The following is an 18,994-nucleotide window of genomic DNA, read 5'->3' on the forward strand; positions in this document are numbered from 1 at the left end:
GATAAAAATCTTAATACACAGTGAGAATATCATGCATCTCCTCCCTGAAGGAAAGGATTTTGGCTGTGCAAACCTAACAGTGAGCCAAGGGCTTCTTCAGTAGCACTCACTCTGTCTTCACCAGGGGAGTCATTGTCTCCCACTGTGAAAGCAGATCTTAGGTACCAATGTGGTCATGGAGGAGCAGTGATCATGAGAAAAACGCTGTGATATTAGAGGGATGTGGGAAGATTTGATGTAAAGAAGCCCTGCTAATTTTGGAATTGACACAGAAGGCAGGGATGGTTTTTGGATTAGGCTAGGTTCCCCACTGCAGCCTCTCTGGAGACATGGATAAATGAAGCTTTCAAATTCATGCAAGTATTCCCAATGATTTTTTCAGACCCTGCAAGATTAAGTCTTTTCTTCTCTGTCATAAGAGCATTTCTTTCCAAGAGCACAATTTGCTTCTCAGCCCCAAAGGTGACTTCCCTGCCAGTAAAAGTCCCTCCTGGTCAGCACCAGGCAGTTTTGCCCTTAAACCACCTGGTCTGACACACTGGGACCCTCTCTTTTCTTCCCCACCTACCTTGAAGATAATCGCAAGGCAGCCATCTCTATTCCCGCAGCTCCTCACCCCCGTTTCACAGGATCACAATCAAGTGTTAGTCTTGGGAGCTGACTGAGGGACTGACCCTTAATTGTGGCAGGAAGGGGCTGGCAGGAGCAGCAGGAACACCGTGTTCCATGGCCACTCCTCTGACACAAGGCACTTTGCTCTTCTGCAGTGCTGTAGGTGTGGAGCCAGGGCTGGAAGCCTTGGCTTTAGGAGCTGTGATGTGCAGGAGGGGCACACAGCTCGAACATACCTTACAAGAGACAGGAGCTGTGCTGTGCATCTCAGCCTTGGCTGTCGTGTTCCTGGGCTTTGCACTCGAGTAGGGGGAGTCAGCCAAAGGCAGCAAAGCACAGCACAAATGTTTGTCCCAGTGGATCTGCAGGCACTGTCGGAAAAGGAGCCATTCCTGCTACTGACAATAACCTGGGATGGGATTCACTTCTCTCCACCTCAGGCACCTGAGATATATATACATTTGCTGAACTGGGCACTCCAGGCTTCCCTTATTAGTTAATGGAAGTGATTATCTATTTTTAGGCATGACTCACCTGTCTTATTTTAGCTCTCTATTTTAGTGCATGATGAATTGTATGATGTCCATTAACAATTCAAGAGAGAGTCTAATCCAAGTAGCTCAGATGTGGACCTCTTAATTGATTTATTTGGATCAGTTCTACCCCATCTGCCTAGCACTGGGTGTCTTCCAAGGCTAAAACTGAGGCAAGCAGTGAGAGAGGCAGTGCAGATAGCACTTTTGCTTTCTTTGCCCAGATAGCAGCATATTTTCAGGTGTGACTTTGGCAGATGAACACTTGAATTGACTGTGGTCATTTTGTGCTGTCAAAAATACCATGGTCCTTGTCTAGGGGCAGTATGGTCTCCATCTGTACAAGCTAGCCAGAAAAAGAAAAGGGGTTTTAGTTGCTTTCCCTCTCAAGTATCTGCTGTTTTATTGGCAAATTCCTTTCCCTCTGTTGCCCTATCCCAGCCCTCCTTTTCCTTATGGCTCTCTGCCTGGACCTCTCTTGATGCAGCCAGACCTGGCAATTCTCTGAAACTCCTCTGAGGTTGCTGACCCTCCTTACCGTGTGCTGAAAATAAACTCCGTGCCACAGAGGCAAGAATGTCAGCTACACCTCAGCGGTCACTGCTGTGGGACCTGGAGTAACAGATCCCTGCAGGTGACCCACACACCTCTGCCTCCCACACTGTACCCAGAGCTTGCTGTGGGCTGCAAGAGGCAGCAGTGGGGAAGGCTGGGTCCTGTCAAACATTTCTAAGCTGATGAAAGGAGCAGGAATTCCATGTGCAGGGACCAGGTGTAGGCAGCAAAGCATCTCGGTGGGGATGAAGTACAAGAAGGATGAGAGACTGCTTTGTCTCCCACACAGTTTTCCCACAGCTGATGTGGACTCGTGATGTTTTTCGTGGGAACAGAACTCATGTGTGGCACATTTCTGAGCCTCTGGGTACCCGGGGAGCTGCACTCCTTGAGGATACCACAGGCCATGAACCACCAGTGGCTGCTGGCTGCCCACACCCTGCCTGGCAAAACTCTGGGAAGATCAGCACTGAGGGCTCTTATGGGGGGTCTCTGCTATGACAGTCTCAGGGTGAGTTTGAGCCTAGGAGTGGGTTATATGGAGACTGAGAAATGAGGCATTTGTGATCAATTCATCTATCTAATAAAACTAGGACTGAATTTCTCATTTCCAAGCCTTGCTTGTAGCTTGAATATTGGTGCATCTCTTCCTGCCCTCGCTTTTTAATCTGAAGGGTTTATCTTCAATTTGTTTAATCCCTTTTCACATCATATAGTTGTCAGTGGTGTACAAAGCTGCTGGATATTTATTTTAATCTCAGTTCTGACCTGAGTGTTCATACCAGCTGTCTAATGATGTCATGAGCTCTGAGATCTGCCATCCTTAAACTCAGTCTGAATCAAATACCTGTTTTAAGTATCTGTGTACTCACACACTAGGATGGGTTTTCATATCCTCTTTTGCCAGATAACACAGTGAATCCTGGCTGGACTGAGGACACTGAATCACTCTTCATTCTTCTCACCCCTTGTATTTTGTTTCCAAGCTGTCATTCCAAGATAGATGATGAACTTGGCCCGTGATGAATTGCAGAGGCTTTGGATAAAGGGTGAATGTTGATCTTCATGGATAGGATTTTTTCTCTACAGGAGAAGTGCAAATGTCCAAGGATGCGTAGGATGGAGAGAATCCACTTTGTGACACTGATATTTTATAAGCACAAGTTCAGAGTACGTGTCCAGCTGTCATATCAGAGCACAGCAATGATGCAAGCTTCCTCTTCCAGTGTGAGATGATCCTGTAGGATGTCATGTAATATGGAGTGCTGGTATGTGTCATGTCCCAGGACTCTGATTCTCAGTAATCCTTCTTGGTGTAAGGAGAAAAGAGCACACACAGCAGGTTCTAGCTATATCAGTTACTGTACCTCTGAAATGTGTCCTGATTCTCGAAGAATGTCTGTTAGCATAAAATACATGAAATGCAAGTCATCTGGCACACTTAGGGAGCTCTGTCCTACAATTCTTTCCCCTTCTGCTTCTCTTGTTGCTAATGAAACAGCTGCTTTTTGGTTTCAGGCTTTAACCTATTTTTAGAATCCTTTTATGCTATTGGCTCTTTGAAATGTATGAATTGCTGTGAAAGAAAGCCAGTGTCATTGCTGTGAGGCAAGAGGAAGGCCTACAGGTGAAGTCACGTCTGGTGATGAGAGACTACCTCACCTTTTCATCTCCTCCTTTCCTTTATTTCTATAAAGCAACCCAGTTCCCCATGGCACATAGTTCCATACCTTTTCTGCTTTTATTTAAGCATTACAATTGTATCAGCCACAGCCCTTCATTAGCACAGCACCAGCAGATAACTCCCACCTTTGGGGGAGAATTTTTTTTCACATCTAGGCAGGACTGTGCTGGCCCAAAGTAGAAGAGGAAGTGGAGGAGCTTGGTTTGCAAGGAAAGAAGCTGGAGAACAGTGCAGAAAGAATGAAACTGTGAATGAAATAGAGGGGAAGTGGAAAGTAGAATTTATTTAGTGGATGAGTATTAAACCTTGTTTCTGAGAGCAGCTGTGTTCTCACTGGGATGTCAGATTTGGCCATTGTGCAGCAGGATTTCACTGGAAGGGCTGTGGGTGGGCAGGTTAAGTATGTCATCATCTAAAGAGTCAGGCTGTCCTCAGGACTGAGGATGCCAAAGATACAAATCCAGAATCACTGAACTGGTGTATACTCCAACCTACCCAATATGACTGCAGGTGGGACTTTAAATGTGATATAAATCATTGCATTACTTCATTAGTTATTTACCATCTATAATTTATCAATTCTAGCTTAAGCAGCAGTTCCTTATGGGATTTGCAGTTTGTAGGCTGGAGGCCCATCTGTGTCTCACTGACACAAATGAACATGCTGTGGTTAACTAAAGTGGGAAGAATCATACTTGGTGTCTTGGTTGCAGTGTTAGCAACTTTCTCCTTCCTTTTAAAATCAAAGCCACACTCAGCTCATTTTGGGTGATTAAAAAAGGAATTTTTATTTTTGTTCCCTGGTTTCTGAGTTTTATCCTGAAAAATGTTTTTGATGTGATCAAGCAATTTTATCCTTCCAGGCAGACCTTTATTCTCATTGCTGCATCCATTTCTGCCTTGAGGCAGTGGACTCCTGTTTGCTCTGCATCCCTGCAGTTTCACTGCAATTGAGTAATCTCCAACATATCTGCTAAAACCTGGCTAAAGACGAGAAGGTCTGAACACAGCAAGGTTTGGCTTTCTTTTTTATGGTTGAAAAATGTGGTTTGAATTCTGAGCTACAGAGAAGATCTCTGTATGCAGTATTGCAGAGATTGCAAATATCTGCCAAGTTTTCCCCTGCTTAAAATACAGCCACCTATGGCACCTGTATAGTGTTCTGTATTCTTAGTGCACAATAGACAATGAAGTTCAGGAAGCACATTTTGTTAAACAGAGCATGGTTAAGGAGATAGATTGTTGGGAAAACTAATTCTCCTTAAGATTATATGTATCAATTATTATCTGTTGTTCCTGCCCTTACTCTCATTTTTTTTAGAAAAAAATCGGGGATTTGCTTTCACATCATATTGCAGTTGAAAAGACAGTGTTAAAATAGTGTTGGATGGCTGGAAGGGATGGCCTAATGGAAGTGATGGATGGGAGCAGCTGGAGAGATAGTGAACATGTCTGTGATTTTTGAAATTAATAACCATGGTATAAAATAATTTTGTGGTTTTATAATCACATTTGACACTGTCCCCAGCAGTAACTCTGCTTTATGTCTTTGTACAAGGCTCAGCAGAATCTCTTGTTATAAATGAACTGTTAATTTGGTGACTTCAACTGATACCCCAGACAAAGAGCTGGTTGGTCTCAGATGACCAGAAGCTGAAATGTTGGGATATTGTTGTTCTCTAGTAGCTTTATGTGATAATTAGTGATCTTAGATGACCATGAGCCAAAATTTTGGAATACAGATCATGTCTAGTAACCCCATGTAATTGGTGATCTCAGATGAGCCCAAGCTGAAACTTTGGGTACAGGGGTAACTCTGTGATAATTAGTGACTTTGGGTGACCATGAGCCAAAATTTTGGAGTAAAGGTGACCTCTAGTAATTCCATCTATTAATTGGTGATCTCAACTAACTCTCTGTGCTAATTAGCAACCACAGATGATGCCCATGTTCTAACTTTTGACTTCTGCCCTCAGACACACATGCTGTGCATGTGATTTGGGGTCATCACATTTGCTCCTAGAGGTCAGTTCCAGATGCCCATGCACCAAATCTAACAAAGAGAAAACACTTCTTGGTATCCATGCACATTTCTGGAGGAGCAGCAACAGCTGCTTGGAGTCTTTCTACCCTGTGTAAACACATGGGCCTCCAGTGGCAGATCCCTGTGAGTTCTTAAAAACTGGATTAATCTTTGCTTCAAGCATTAGAGATAAATTGTCCCAGCTTTCATAAGAAAAAAAATCAATTAAAAAACCCCACCAAAACAAACAAAAATGCACAAAAAACCAAAAACAGTTACGAGATTGGATGGGGAAAAAGACCATAATACAAATTATTCCAAGAGAGAAGGGAGTCTGGGTTATAGGGAGAAAATCAGATAATGCAAAGTCCAAATGTGCAGTTGTAAATGCCCAGCTGAAGCCAAAAGAGCTCTCTTTACACCTTTTCCCTCCTTTCTTTTTCCTAACCTACATCCTGCTGAACTTACTCAGAACACGGAGACAACAAAATGTGGAAGCCCAAAGTGACCCAGCTTCAGTCCAGGTACAAATACACCTATAAAGATGCTTCCACTTGGCTTTAACCTCTTGGAAAACGTGCAGGAGACCATAAGCACCAGCAAACCCCCAGGAAGTCCTGGGGGTTGTCCCACATGAAAAAGAACTGGGGCAGCACAGGGCAGGAATGGGGCAAGCACCATCCCACACCAACCATGCCATAGAAGAGGCACAACCATGATAAAGACAACAAATGGGGGTGCTGCACCTCTTTGATGAATCTTAGAGGATGAGTAAACCCATACTTGGTGTTGCCCTGCAACAAAATCCAGGGCAAAAGACCAGATGATGCTCCTTTCAAATGACTGTTAAAACAAATATTGAAACTACTGCAACCATTACAGAACCATTTTATAAAACACTGTCAGCTCCTGGTTTCAGTCCTCTGTGTTTAATGGGTTTGCTCATCCTTTCAGGAAAATTTTATTCTGATGTAACTGTCAAAACCAACAGTCAGAGCAGAGCATCAGATGGTGTCCATGAACTTAGAGTCTGCCAGAATGCCAGAAGCCAAAATCCCAGGTCCTCAGGTAAACCTTGGGCAAGTTAGGTAATAGGAGTGGTGTTGGTCTGATTGAAAATGTTACTTGGGCCTGTATTTAATAGTTTTCTTTCAGAGCAGACTGCTTTTCATTACCATTTTAAATCGACATTACCACCATAGTTAATAACTTTCAAGGTTTTTCTACCCTCCAGCAACTTTATTATTTATTCTTAAATTATAAATGTTTCGCTTTTCTCTGGCATGTGTTTTTGTTGTTGTTGTTGTTGTTTATGGTTTGTTGGTTGTTTTGGGGTTTTTTTGCTAGAACTTGGCAATAAAATACCCAGGAGAACCATGCACTTGTGAAAGAAAGAAGCAATGGATCTGAGACTGAAGACCTGCGTCATGTTCATCTCCCAGTAACCTGCCTGTCAGCCTGGAATGTTGCTTTAAAATCCATGCAGTTATGCTGCCTTCACAGCAAAGCCTCCAGCCAGATGAAATTTGTGTGTGTGAGGAGTTTGTGCTGGGTGGAAATACATGAAATATTGCAGTTACCTGTGGGTTGAAGAACAAGCATCTACAAGTAAATGTAATTTTGAATTGTCCATTGACTCAGCAACACCACAGAATCAAACAGTCCTTTTCTTCTGGAGCTTAGCAGTGCTGCTGTCCCCATGTCTGCACAGACACCATGTAAGCTGCAAATTAAATGAAAAGACAAGAAATCACCTTAAACATACAGTGCTCCCTACTGGTTTGTGTTTATGCAAGAGATAGAGCCAAGGAGAAGATGTGACCCATATACTCTGGTTATAGAACTATATCTTATAGAAATTTAATGTTTTGGTAATCCTAGGTGCTCCTTTGGGACTCTGGCCTATGTCTGTGCTGATATCTCAACCTGCAGGAGCTGAGGCCTAAAACAAGTCCCTCAAATAAAATGCCATAACATTGCCAAGCCAAAGGAAATTACAGTGGTGGAAGATACATGGAAAAGCAAATTCAGTGGGTTACTTGTAGGGAACTTGTAGCTACTCAGACATGTGAAAGGAAGAATATTCACTGAAGAAGCAGAGTGGAGCTCTCATTTAAATGCATTGGTTGACTGAAGTGGGAATATTCAAAGCATATTTTTCTCCTATTAAGCAAGTACCAGATGCTGGAACAGAAAGATGCTCAGGAGAGTGGATCCAGCTGGTTCCTTCCCTTGCCATGCTCTCAGAGCACCTCAAAGGCTGCCCTAGGCTCTAATGTCTGGTAAAAGATCCCAGAAGATGAGAATTGGTGATGACAATTCCAGCAACACAAACACCCATCTCCTCTCCTGCCTGGATATGACTTCAGAGGAATTTTCTTAGGGATGTGGGATGCCATTCAGATACAACAAGAATGTTTTAATATGTGGAAAATTCAGTCAAACCATGGTATCTCCAACACAAAAACAGCTGGTTCTTCTTCTCTACCACTCCTGTGTCAATAAAACTAGAATTGAACCTTTGATGTTTATTCAAAGAGCAGCAAAACTATCTGGGAGCCAGGAATTACTTAATAATAGCCAAATGAGAGTGACTAAGTAAAAGGCCTAAAAGAAATCTCAGACAGCTAAAAATACAATCAAAGAGAAGATTAGAAACAACGTAATGATATGAAAAAACAGTGAAGCATTGGTTTTGGAGCAGAAAAACTTTCTGACAAAAACACCAGTATAAGATGTTGATAAGATGTTACAAAAGCTGTTTCCTACACAAAATGTTGGAAGCATTGATGGAATAGTCAAATTTATGGAATCACTAGACATTCAGTGCAAGCCAGAAAAATTGTTTGGTGAAAGCCCTCTAAGAAGTGCATGCCATTTCCAGCTTCTGTTAGTGCTGAGTGCTGTAGGACCTCTAATTCTGAGCAAGATATAATTAGAAAGCAACACAGGCTTCTGAAGTTGTTCCTATTTCAGCTATTTCTAAGGGCACTTTTAATTGGCAATATTCAAATACAAACTCCTCCAGATATGAGTAATGACACAGTCTTCAACTCTCTCCTAAATTATTCCAGGTTTCTCAGTGAAAGATAATTTTAGTATGAGCTAGTTATCTCAATTTAGAATAATAAGAGTGCAACTTGGGTAGATTCTGAGCTAAACTTTCTTGAGACTGGTTTGCAATGAAGGAGAGAGAAAAGTAACTCAGTAAAGTAATCAGCAACAGAAAGACTTTTGGAAAGCTTCAATATGTTCAGAAGACTCTGAACACTGAAAAATATGTATAAATACATATAAATATATCTTCATAAAAACCTCAGAAGGGAATGATGGGTTGATGGTCTTGGGTCATCCTTGGGTTGATGGTCTGGCTGTAGTAGTGCTTTGCAGCCCTGAGCAGAGAGCTGTTGTTTGTATCTCTCTCACATTTAAAACAGCACATTGTCCTGACTAAACATAATTTGTCAAGGATGTCTGACTCTATCATCAGTTTCTACTCTTAATAAAAATATAACATTCTGTCATTAGTCACTAGCATCAAAAGGATAAGAAAACTTACAAAAAATCCCTTCTTTTCCAGAGACTTCTCTGTTAAGTAGTTCTTATGACTACTCAGGATGCAGTGACTTTGAGCAATGACTTTCTCTTATTGTATATTTATGAAACATTAATTACCTGATGTAAATTAGTAGTGATGGCTTGTAGGAAGCACAAAGCCCATACATGTATGTTACTATGAAACATGCCAGCAAAGCATTTATTTTATTCAGGTACAAAACACCCTGCAAGACATTGAATGTAAGATAAGGGAAGGAGGAGGGAAGAGAAGCCTGTTCCTAATCAGCTCAGGAATTTTAACAACACTGAATTGTTGCAGACTCGTGCCATGTACCATTCCACAGAGAGCTGCTGCAGAGGAAAGAGTGTGAGACAGGTAAGGCTGGGTCATTCTCTGCTGGAATTTAATTAACAGACTGCTTGATGTTTTCTAATTATCATAGAATATTTTGGAATAATCTCTTTCCAACCCCACTCTCATGGGCAGGGACACCTTCCACACCTTCCACAAGTTCACCCAAGCCCCATCCAGCCTGGCCTTGAACACTTCAAGTGATGGAACATCCACAACTTGTCATGGCAACCTGTGCCAGTGCCTCACCACCCTCACCCTAATTACCTGAAACAATCTCAACAGCATGAAGGACATAGAGCTATTTATGTTTTCTTGAGAAATCCAAACCTCTAACAGCTTGAAATGAAGGTGCCCTTCGTGGATTCATTGACAGCAGATGAGGTTCTTGCACTTTCAGAGCAGGCTGTGAAATTTCTGAGAAGGAGCAGGAGCTGGCAATGTTGCTGGAGCCATCAGGAAAAGCTGAGAGCCACACTTCTGCTGTGTTGCCCATTTTTCACCACAACAGGGTCACAGGGACCAAAATGCAGCTCCTTTCCCATAGCTTGTTTTCCCTTTTGCCATGGGATAACACATCTTCCAAATGCCATTTGTTCTGAAAAGGATCTCAAAAAAAATGAAAACAATCACCTGTGGAAGCTTCATACTATCTTAGTATAGTATTTATTACATAGTATTTGTGGAATTGGTGATATATCCTTCAAAAGGTAAAACACTCAAGTATTATATGGAAAAAATAGAATTCTTCCTTTAAGTTTTGGCAGCAATTTTAGGAAATGTCTGAAAATCTAAAGAATCATAACAAAAAATTAATGTTTTCAACATTTATTTCATATAGACTTCCAACTGTATAAGCCCCACAGTAGTTCAGACAGCATCTCTATGTATGGGCATGTGGGAGGTCACATCCTCCCATGCCTGACATGACTTTTTACACAGAAAGGCTTTGGAACCTGAGGAAACACAAGGCTGGGTCTCTCCCGGTTTTCCCTTCCCCAAAGATTTCACTCTGCTCTTCCTTGTTAGCTGCCATAAATGTCTCCTGCAGAAAGAATGAGAATTTGATTGGGGTGCACCACACAGGCCAAGGAACATGAACCATTCATCCTGCTGCAGCACAGCACCTCACAATGGAAACCACGTGGGAAATCTGAAAAGTGACAGTCCAGCTTATAAAGAAATTAGGCCTGAACTTTAGGTTTAATTAATTAGTCAATTATTACACGTAAATACTGTTTTCACCTCCAGACCTAAGTATCTCCAAAATAGCCGAAGCTGTTTTCTTGGTTAAGGTATGCTTCTAATAGCAACTTACACATTTTAAAGATGATATAATAATATGAGAAATAAGAACTTATAAAATAGCTGTTCATTCTCAGTATCCTTCTCAGTGTAATGAGGTACAATATTCTGATATCAAGGTCAGTTCTTTGATTCGGTGGTGTCAAGTGCCTCTGAAATGTTGCTAATTAGGCACATTTATCAATAAAAATCAGCCATTTGTTTTGAATCGTTTTTATAGTGGGTAGCTCTGGTTGCCAGCAAAATGAGGTCAAAATGAACAGAGGGGCAGTGATATCTATATTCCCAGCCTCTACTCATTTAAAAGCTCATCACATTTCTACTTCCTCGTATTTAAAATAGAAATGAATTTCACAAATTAGATTGAAATCCATGAGCAATTAAAAAAAAAAGAAGTGAGTCAAATGCTGTTATCACTCTGTTAGAGAACTGGACTATCATTGCTTCGGTAACACAGCAAAAAATGGTCCTATAATTGACACTGGATAGATAGCTGGAAAGCAAAATAATGAAGTTGCCCAGGGTGAATTTGAAGAAGTGAAGTCTTTTAACTAAAGAGAAAATAATTGGAAAGTTTTAGCTAAGAAATAATGGGGAAATGAACAGAACACTACCATAAAAAAAGCTTGTGTAGGCTTAGATAAAAAATAGAGCAATTGAGACAAAGACAGCATTGGCAGTTATTAGAAAAGACAGAAAATTAGAGAAAATGACAAAATGTTATGCATAGATGTTGTCTTCTTTAAAGTCAGAGTTTTCTATGGAGTTTATAAAAAGAGAAGTAGAAGTTGGTGTGAGGAAATGAGATCACATCATTGCAGAGGCAATCTTCCTCTAATAAAGAGCAAATCACCTGTGGATTAATGGTTTCCTCTGGGGTGCACAGTGCACTCTACATTGTTTTTCAACAAATTTTCTGCTGCATTAAGGGTATGGAAATTTGGCAGGAAATAAACCCTCTTGTGTCCCAGCTTGTCCTTAGTAATCAGAGGGGCTGGGCGTGGCTACACTTAATTTCTGATTGTGGTCTTTTCGGCACTGTCAGTCTGGTGGAGTTCAATAAGAATTTCCATCATCACAGATTTACAAATAGTGCATTTTACCAGTCCAGTACTATAGGTCTGGCTGAGTTCTGTGAGACCTTTCACAAATCCAATGGTTTATTCAAGCAATGGGAAAGGAGATTCAGGATTCCAGAATTCAGATTCAGGTGAAAAAATGCACTAACTTGTAGAGTGTTAAGACAGAAGTGACAGAGATCATAGTGATGCCTATATGTACATATATATATAAATATCAATATTCAAAAGTCTGCTCCAATATGGATGGAGGTGGAAAGTCCATCTAAAGGCATCCCATCAGGACAGAAGGAGACACATAATCCATCAGAAGCTCCTGAGAAAACAGAGGTGTTCCTGCCTTTCTTTTTTTAATGCTCCTTTTTGTTTTCTTTGTCTGTCAGAACTTCGATGGTCCTGCAGGCACACACCACGCTGTGCCCAAGAGCTGTGCCCGTGCATCTCCAGTGTTAGCAGGTCCCAGGCATTGGAATTAGCACCCAGGCAGAGCAAGGCAGCTGGCCACAAATGTGCCAGTGAACTCTGCATATATTGCACCCCAAATCTGATGATTTTGAGGTGCAGCTCACCTGGGTTCAGGTGATGGTATTTCCCTCCAATCCTCAGTTGAAACTACTGTCTTGAATGTTGCTTAACATTCAGAAGGAATGGACACATCACTAATTTAGTATTTGTCTTTTTTTTCCCCCTGGGAAGATTTCTGGGATCTGTAGGTTTTATTCACTGTGTCACCACCACTATTTTGTTTCTCACATCTCTGTCTTCCAAACAGCTAAATCATTGAAACAAACTGGGTAAGAGAAACAGCATCATGTAAGCAAAATATTGTTCTGCAACCATCTTGCAAACAGATCACACTGATTAAAATACCAAACTCAGTCTCATCCAGCCTGTGATCTGAGTGGGATGCAAAGATGATTTCTTCTACTCTATAAACATTCTTTTTTCAAGAATAAACCATCATCTGTTGTGACAGTAAGCAGCTTCAGGATTCCTTGTTCTTTTCTTCCTGAGGTGCAATTCAGCCTGGTGGGAGGATGCACACTCCTGTTGCTGTACCTCCAGCAGTGAGGCTGGCATGGCCTGGTGCTGTCCCTGTGTCACAGATCACTTGCACTCCCCCAGGAAAGGAGCACCAACTCCCAGTTTCATTCTTGCAGTCCTGCTAAAATGGCAGGAATGCAAATTCAGGGGAAAACATCAGAGCCTGACTCCAGAGGAACAAGCAGGTAAAGCTCCACAGACTGCTTGTTTGTAATGAGGGAAGGAAAACCCCACCCTGCTGTTCCATCCCTTGTGCTCCTTCACAAAGGCACTCTGTAAACTGGAAGTGTGTTATATTTAGAAGAATGTAACAGGTTGATGCATTGTGATTCTGTGAGAAACAGCACACCTAATCTTCTCATATGATACAGTTACAGCAGTAACATTTTTTTTTTTTAATCAGCTAATCCCACTGGTTCCAGGCTTCTTCAGGTTGTCCAGTCCTTGCCTGTATTTTCATATTCATTTTCTATTCTTGCAGAGGGATTTTTCATCAATATGTGCTGTTAACTCTCAACTAAAATGTTTTTGAGAGCAATATAACACTTTTAATAGATGATCCTTTCATAAAATATACATTTAAAACCATCAGCAATGCCCAATAAATAAATATCCAATTAATACCCAATATGTACCAAATAAATATAAAATATACGGATATAATAGAAATATTCTTTTCTACACAAGTTAGGAAAGATCTCAAATAAAAGACTCTAAACCTTTAGCTTGGTAATATGCATATCTATCAGCATCTTACAATATTTGTTCATTAAAATTGATTGAAGGTGGCTTCTAGTAACAAGATAATTTGCTCCTCCCTCTACTCTTCATTATTTTAAATACCATTTAAATCTTTAACATAAGATTTTTCTTTTGTTGTTTCTACCCCAAGGTTAAAGGTCTTTATTTTGGTGCAATGGATGAAAATGGACTTTTGAAATAAGCAATGTGGTTGCAAGGCTTGCAGCAAGGTTGGATGTACAATTAAGATAAAGGTGGCACTGTCCATCTGAATAATCATTAGATAATGACTACTGTATTGGAACGTTTTATGAGGTACAGAATAAAAGGAAAATCAAAAGGAATTCCCTTTGAATAAATATTTGGCATGGCTGAGTGCTGTAACAGCATATCTGAATGATAAAAGATGTTCACTAAGCCAACACTGTATCCTCTGCTAGAGAAGAGGAGGATTTAATTTGTTGCTTTTTTCCCCTTCCAGAGTTATATTTTAAATCCAAAGCGTTGCTCTCTTGAATGCTCACTTATTTCTTGAAAAGGAAAATAAAAGGAAAATAAAATAAAATAAAATTAACAAAAAATCTTTTTAACCTTTGTTGTGCCAGGGAATAGAGTAGAAACAAGCTCTTTCAAGAGAGGATGTTCTGCACAGGAGGAACAAATCTTCGGGCTGATTCTCCCCAGGGTAACAAAAAGCATCCTGAGGGAGTAGGCTATTGTGTTTGATTACTGGGCTATCTGAGCAAATAGACTTCCAGGGCACGTCTGTACTCTTGCCATGCTATTGTATTCCCTGATTTGAATTTGTCAATCCAGTAGATGTATTTTCTCCTAGAAGTGGTACCCCAGACACATTAACTACACCTTTTCTTAGGAAGCCAGGTCTTAACCTTTCAATTACAGCTGCTGTGAGTCTGCCTAGTGTCACAGTCAGAAATGAATTGAGATCCTTAGGTGTTTATTACCATAGCACCATCTCTTGCAACCCATCACTTCTGTAGATTTTTATCACTCTGAATATGTTTTGATCTTGCCTATTGAACTGTTGTTAATTTCTTGGTTGGTTTGTTGGGGTATTTTAGTTTACTAATGAAATTTCAGCAAGATCCTTGTTAATACAGCAGGTTGAACTTATATTTTAAAGATCTGCTGCTTTGTACCAAAGGGCAAAAATGTGCATTATTATTCCTCAGTGTCCAGAAGAGCCAACCCTTCCTGTTTCACTAACCTTAATGAGGCAGCAGTCTATCCCCAAAGCCCAAATGACATTTTTTTTATACAGTTCAGGTGAGAATGTATTGAATGTGCATCCTTTGCAATATAGTTGCTAACAGAAGTGGATATTTCAAATGACCTTTGCCAGGCCTTGTGTTTACCAGGGGTATTAATTAAACTTCCATGAGAAAGTCCTCAAGGATTACATTAGAGCCAGGTATAACATCCCTCTGACATACCTGGCCTATTTTGGGTGTCATTTCAACAGCAGAAGCTGCCTGTCATCCCTTTCATTAGTCAATCTAAACACTCTAGACAGGAATATATATCTCTAGCTTTGCAGTATAAGTTTTCCATTTTGCTTAGCATGACACAAACCATCAGATGCTCTGAAGGTGCTTGGATATCTGCTGTGGATGGTTGATACTGTGCTTCTTGTGGTCCTAAGCAGGATCAAAAGAAAAATCATTGTGGCAAATGATGTCACTGCCAAGCCAAAACTGATTTTTCAACTGTTTCATAAATAGTTTTTAGCACTTGTTTATAATCTTACAGTTTTGGATTAGACATGTAAGCCTTACATGCTTTAAAATATGCAAGCTTTTTTGTACTGGGAGGTGTATTCACCTATTCTACAAAGCAATAATTTAACATATAAGCTCAACATAAAAAGTGTGTGATGTCTGTCACCACCACAGTCTTAAATCTGTCCTGTGTTTGGGAGCATCTTGCTTGTATCCTGTGGCAGACTTGCCTTGCTAGACTTTGCAGAGCTGGTTTTGGAAGAAGGGAGGTTGATTTAGTGAAAAGTTAAAATTAATAATTAAGATTTCTATTTAATTTTTCAGTCCCAATAAAGTTGTAACTCACAACAGACAGGAGCACATAGAAGCTGAACATTAATACAATGTTTTACATTTTTATTTGAAAAGGAGTGTCAAAGTACACTAAAACTGGATATAGATAAAACTGAGGGTGAAAACAAAAGCTCAGATAAGAGTAGAAAAGCTACTCCAAGATATGAAGAAATGCAAGCCTCCTGCAAACACATTGGAAAGAAACTTACTGGAGAATTTAAATTACTAACTGAACCTAATTTCTTTAGTTATCGGTCTCAGTAAGCAGAGATAATTTTTTGTTTGTTTTCCTCTCCCTTCATGTGTTTATGGAATACTCTTAGTGGAAATTTAAAGATACTTAGATGTTCTTCTGAGAAGTCAGAATCATTGGCCTCTTTACATTTATCCAGTTTACAAGAGAAAGGAAAATTGAATAAGTCCTCCACAGTAGGGACAAAAGGAATTTTCTCCTAAATGATGCCTTGTTGAATCTTATTGAAATGAAATAATGATTAGACCACAGCAGAGAGGAGATATATGTGTATAGGGACACACATTCCACATAAACACAACTATAACTCACTATGTTTTATTTGATCACAAATCTAGTACAAATGTTCTCCTGGATGACAGCTTGGATCCAATAAGACATAATTGGGCATAGGTGTTAATGTCTTGTCAAAGTTATATAGTTTCTTTTTGAAAAAGACATCTGGTTGAATTGCTCAGTGCCAACTGAATCCTTATAACCAAAGGCAATCATTTCTTGCTGCTGAATTATATCTATGAATAATTGAAGGACTTGCCTTTCTCTATCCTTACTTTGGCTCCCAGGATTGAAGGGACCCAGGCTTTGCATTTATTAAATAGATACAATCTTGCTTTTATTTAGTTTCCATTTTTGTTTTATGTTCTCTGTTTTCACTTAGGTTAAAATTCTTCCCTTATTGTTATACACGGAGTTGCAGGTGTAACAGCACCAAAACACAAAGGTATCTGAAAGCATGTCTTATTTCCAGTTCTTGCCTTTCTTTAAAATCACAGCTCGGTGGGTTTTTCAGGGGAACCATGTCTGAAATGTCTATAGAAGAGCTCTTCCAATGTCAAAAAGGCATTTACAACAAATCACACTTGTCAGTAGGGTTTTCTTTTAGATGAAGAAAGCCCTCATAACAAGCCCTAGTGTTACATTTCACACTACTTTTTTTATGCCAAGAAACTACAATTATGATGAGAAGCTATTTCCTTTTCCTTATGCAGTCTTAGAATATGCTACAGGCTAGCAAACTGCTGTTTTCCCCTTGTTTATTAAATCCAGGGGTCAAAGAGGTATGTTTATTCCTGAGAGGTAGCCTTATCAAAACCTCTGCATGGGAATTTTATAAGAGCATTTTACCTTATCTGTTGAGCAACACAGTCATTTTCATATTCAAGATTATAAAAGGGACTGAAGATAATTTTATTTACACATACCCCCATGCACACACACACACATATATGCAAAATATAGGAATGTTTTCCTTTATAACTGCTTAGGCTCAGACAAGGGTTATTAACAGGTAATCTTCATGGCATTGAGTAGACAGACCAACTATGAATGTCAACAGTGGAAGAATTTCAATCTTTTCTAAGCACAAAGTACTAAACTGTTGACTATTTACCTCCTGCTTCCATTTAACTTGGAGTCAAAAGAGCCAAGAGGAATAATAGATTCATTATATGCAAAATGCTGCATTTCAGCTTTTGACCACTGCTAAGTGCAATTTAATAGGCTAAATGAATGCAGCATGCAATATTTATAGATGTCCTCACAGTTCCTTAAGAATATGCTATACATTATTTACAGAGTAATACCAGACTTTGCTAGCCGTTTATGAAGGATTAGAAAATAGCTGAATATGCCAACATACTTGTTCGTTCCTTTTAATCAGTAATTAAGAAGTGCTCCACCTTAATTAAAACCTTAGTATATTTTTGCACATATTCAGCACTCCCTTAGAAATACAGGAAAGAAAAGCTCTATCAGAGCAATTTCCAACTCATCCCTTCTTTTCACCTTATAAATTCTCAGTTCCATATGCAAGAAAGAGATGCACAGTTGTAGTAAAAGAGAGATTAAATAAATATTTGAGATTTTTTATCTGTTTGAAAACAATCTTCAGGTAAAAACAGAAGTTACTTCACTGGCTCTGGAAGTTGTAGTGAGCTTCCAGTGGCTACTTGGTTTAATACTCAATAGAGTGATTTCTAAAAGAGATGCTCAAAAGGACCTCTGCTCAAGATCATGTGTAATGTCACGGTTGGGACACTCAATTTTAGTGTTGGACCACTTGGTTCCAATCTCTGCTCCTCAACAGATAAGAAAGGGATATCAAAAGATCAGGTAAGTGTTGTGCCATGTGGGTAATGCTGGCTGGCTCCTCCAATCTCATTTCTGAAGAGGGCTGGGAGCCACTGGTCCATCTAACTGTGCTCAGGAGAGGACTCCAAGACAGTAAAATGACACAGGCACAGAAATAACTACTGTGGGTTACAGAAAAATGAAATGTTCATATCCCTGATATCAGAATGGCATGAAAAAGAAATAAACTACCTTGCATTCATCAGCTTTATCACAGGAAAAGAGCATGCACATGGAAGTTAATCATAAGAACAGTTGCTTTAGTATATCAGCAGCAAGTTACGTCCCAGTTACTCCTTCTACCTCAAAGCCCTCCTTACTTTCCTGGGTAAGATTTAAACTGCACCCTCTCTTTAAGCTCTTAAGGGGCTCTCTCAGATATCTCTGCTCAACAAAATTCAAGTTTTTGTCATGCACATTGGTGTGGCAAGTACAATTCTTGCTGTGTATAGGAGAGTCCCTTACACAGAGGTGTGCAGCCATCAGTGCCTCCTGTGCTTCTGGAGTATTGCAGAGATGCTGAAAGCTTAATCTGTCACACAAAAATCAAGCAGCCTATTCTCATTCTGCACAGCATGCTTACAAAAATCCATTCAAGACCTGCTTTTAAAATGTTGAGTGTAAACACATTACATTAACAAAAGTGGAAAACTATATTTTTGATAGAACTTGTTTTGATCTGGTTTACTGCCTTGCCTTGAAGATCTGGAGCCTATTGATAAGAACAGTATGTCCTTGGGCTTAAAACTGAAGACATGACGTTTTTGTTAATCCTGTTAATCTCATTAGATATCTGCCCAGAAGTTCCTCTACAACAAAATGAGACAGAGAGTAGAATGGTTATGGATTTTTTTGTTAACTTGTGAAAGATTTTCCCTGCCTTTGGAGCATTCATAGCTACCAAAATGAAGCAGCTTATACTCTGTAGAACCCTGTCAGGCCAGCATAACTCACAATGTAAAGCAATTCCAACTGATTCAACAATGTGAAGGTTATTTTCAATTTGTTTGAATGCTGCTTACACTGCTTTCTATACAGGAATAGCTTGACAGT

At 39.9% G+C, this 18,994-nt stretch overlaps 1 long non-coding RNA gene across 1 annotated transcript; it reads left to right on the forward strand.

Annotated features, from left to right (window-relative positions):
* The first annotated feature begins 634 nt into the window (after nucleotides 1-634).
* LOC148221742 (uncharacterized) lies at nucleotides 635-13,867 on the forward strand. Its single transcript, XR_015807487.1, has 3 exons — nucleotides 635-4,398; nucleotides 5,880-5,931; nucleotides 6,755-13,867. It is a non-coding gene; the product is annotated as an uncharacterized LOC148221742 (long non-coding RNA).
* The last annotated feature ends 5,127 nt before the right edge of the window (nucleotides 13,868-18,994 follow it).

This window comes from Sturnus vulgaris, chromosome 18 (assembly GCF_052056855.1).
Source record: "Sturnus vulgaris isolate bStuVul1 chromosome 18, bStuVul1.hap1, whole genome shotgun sequence".
Taxonomy (NCBI): Eukaryota; Metazoa; Chordata; class Aves; order Passeriformes; family Sturnidae; genus Sturnus; species Sturnus vulgaris.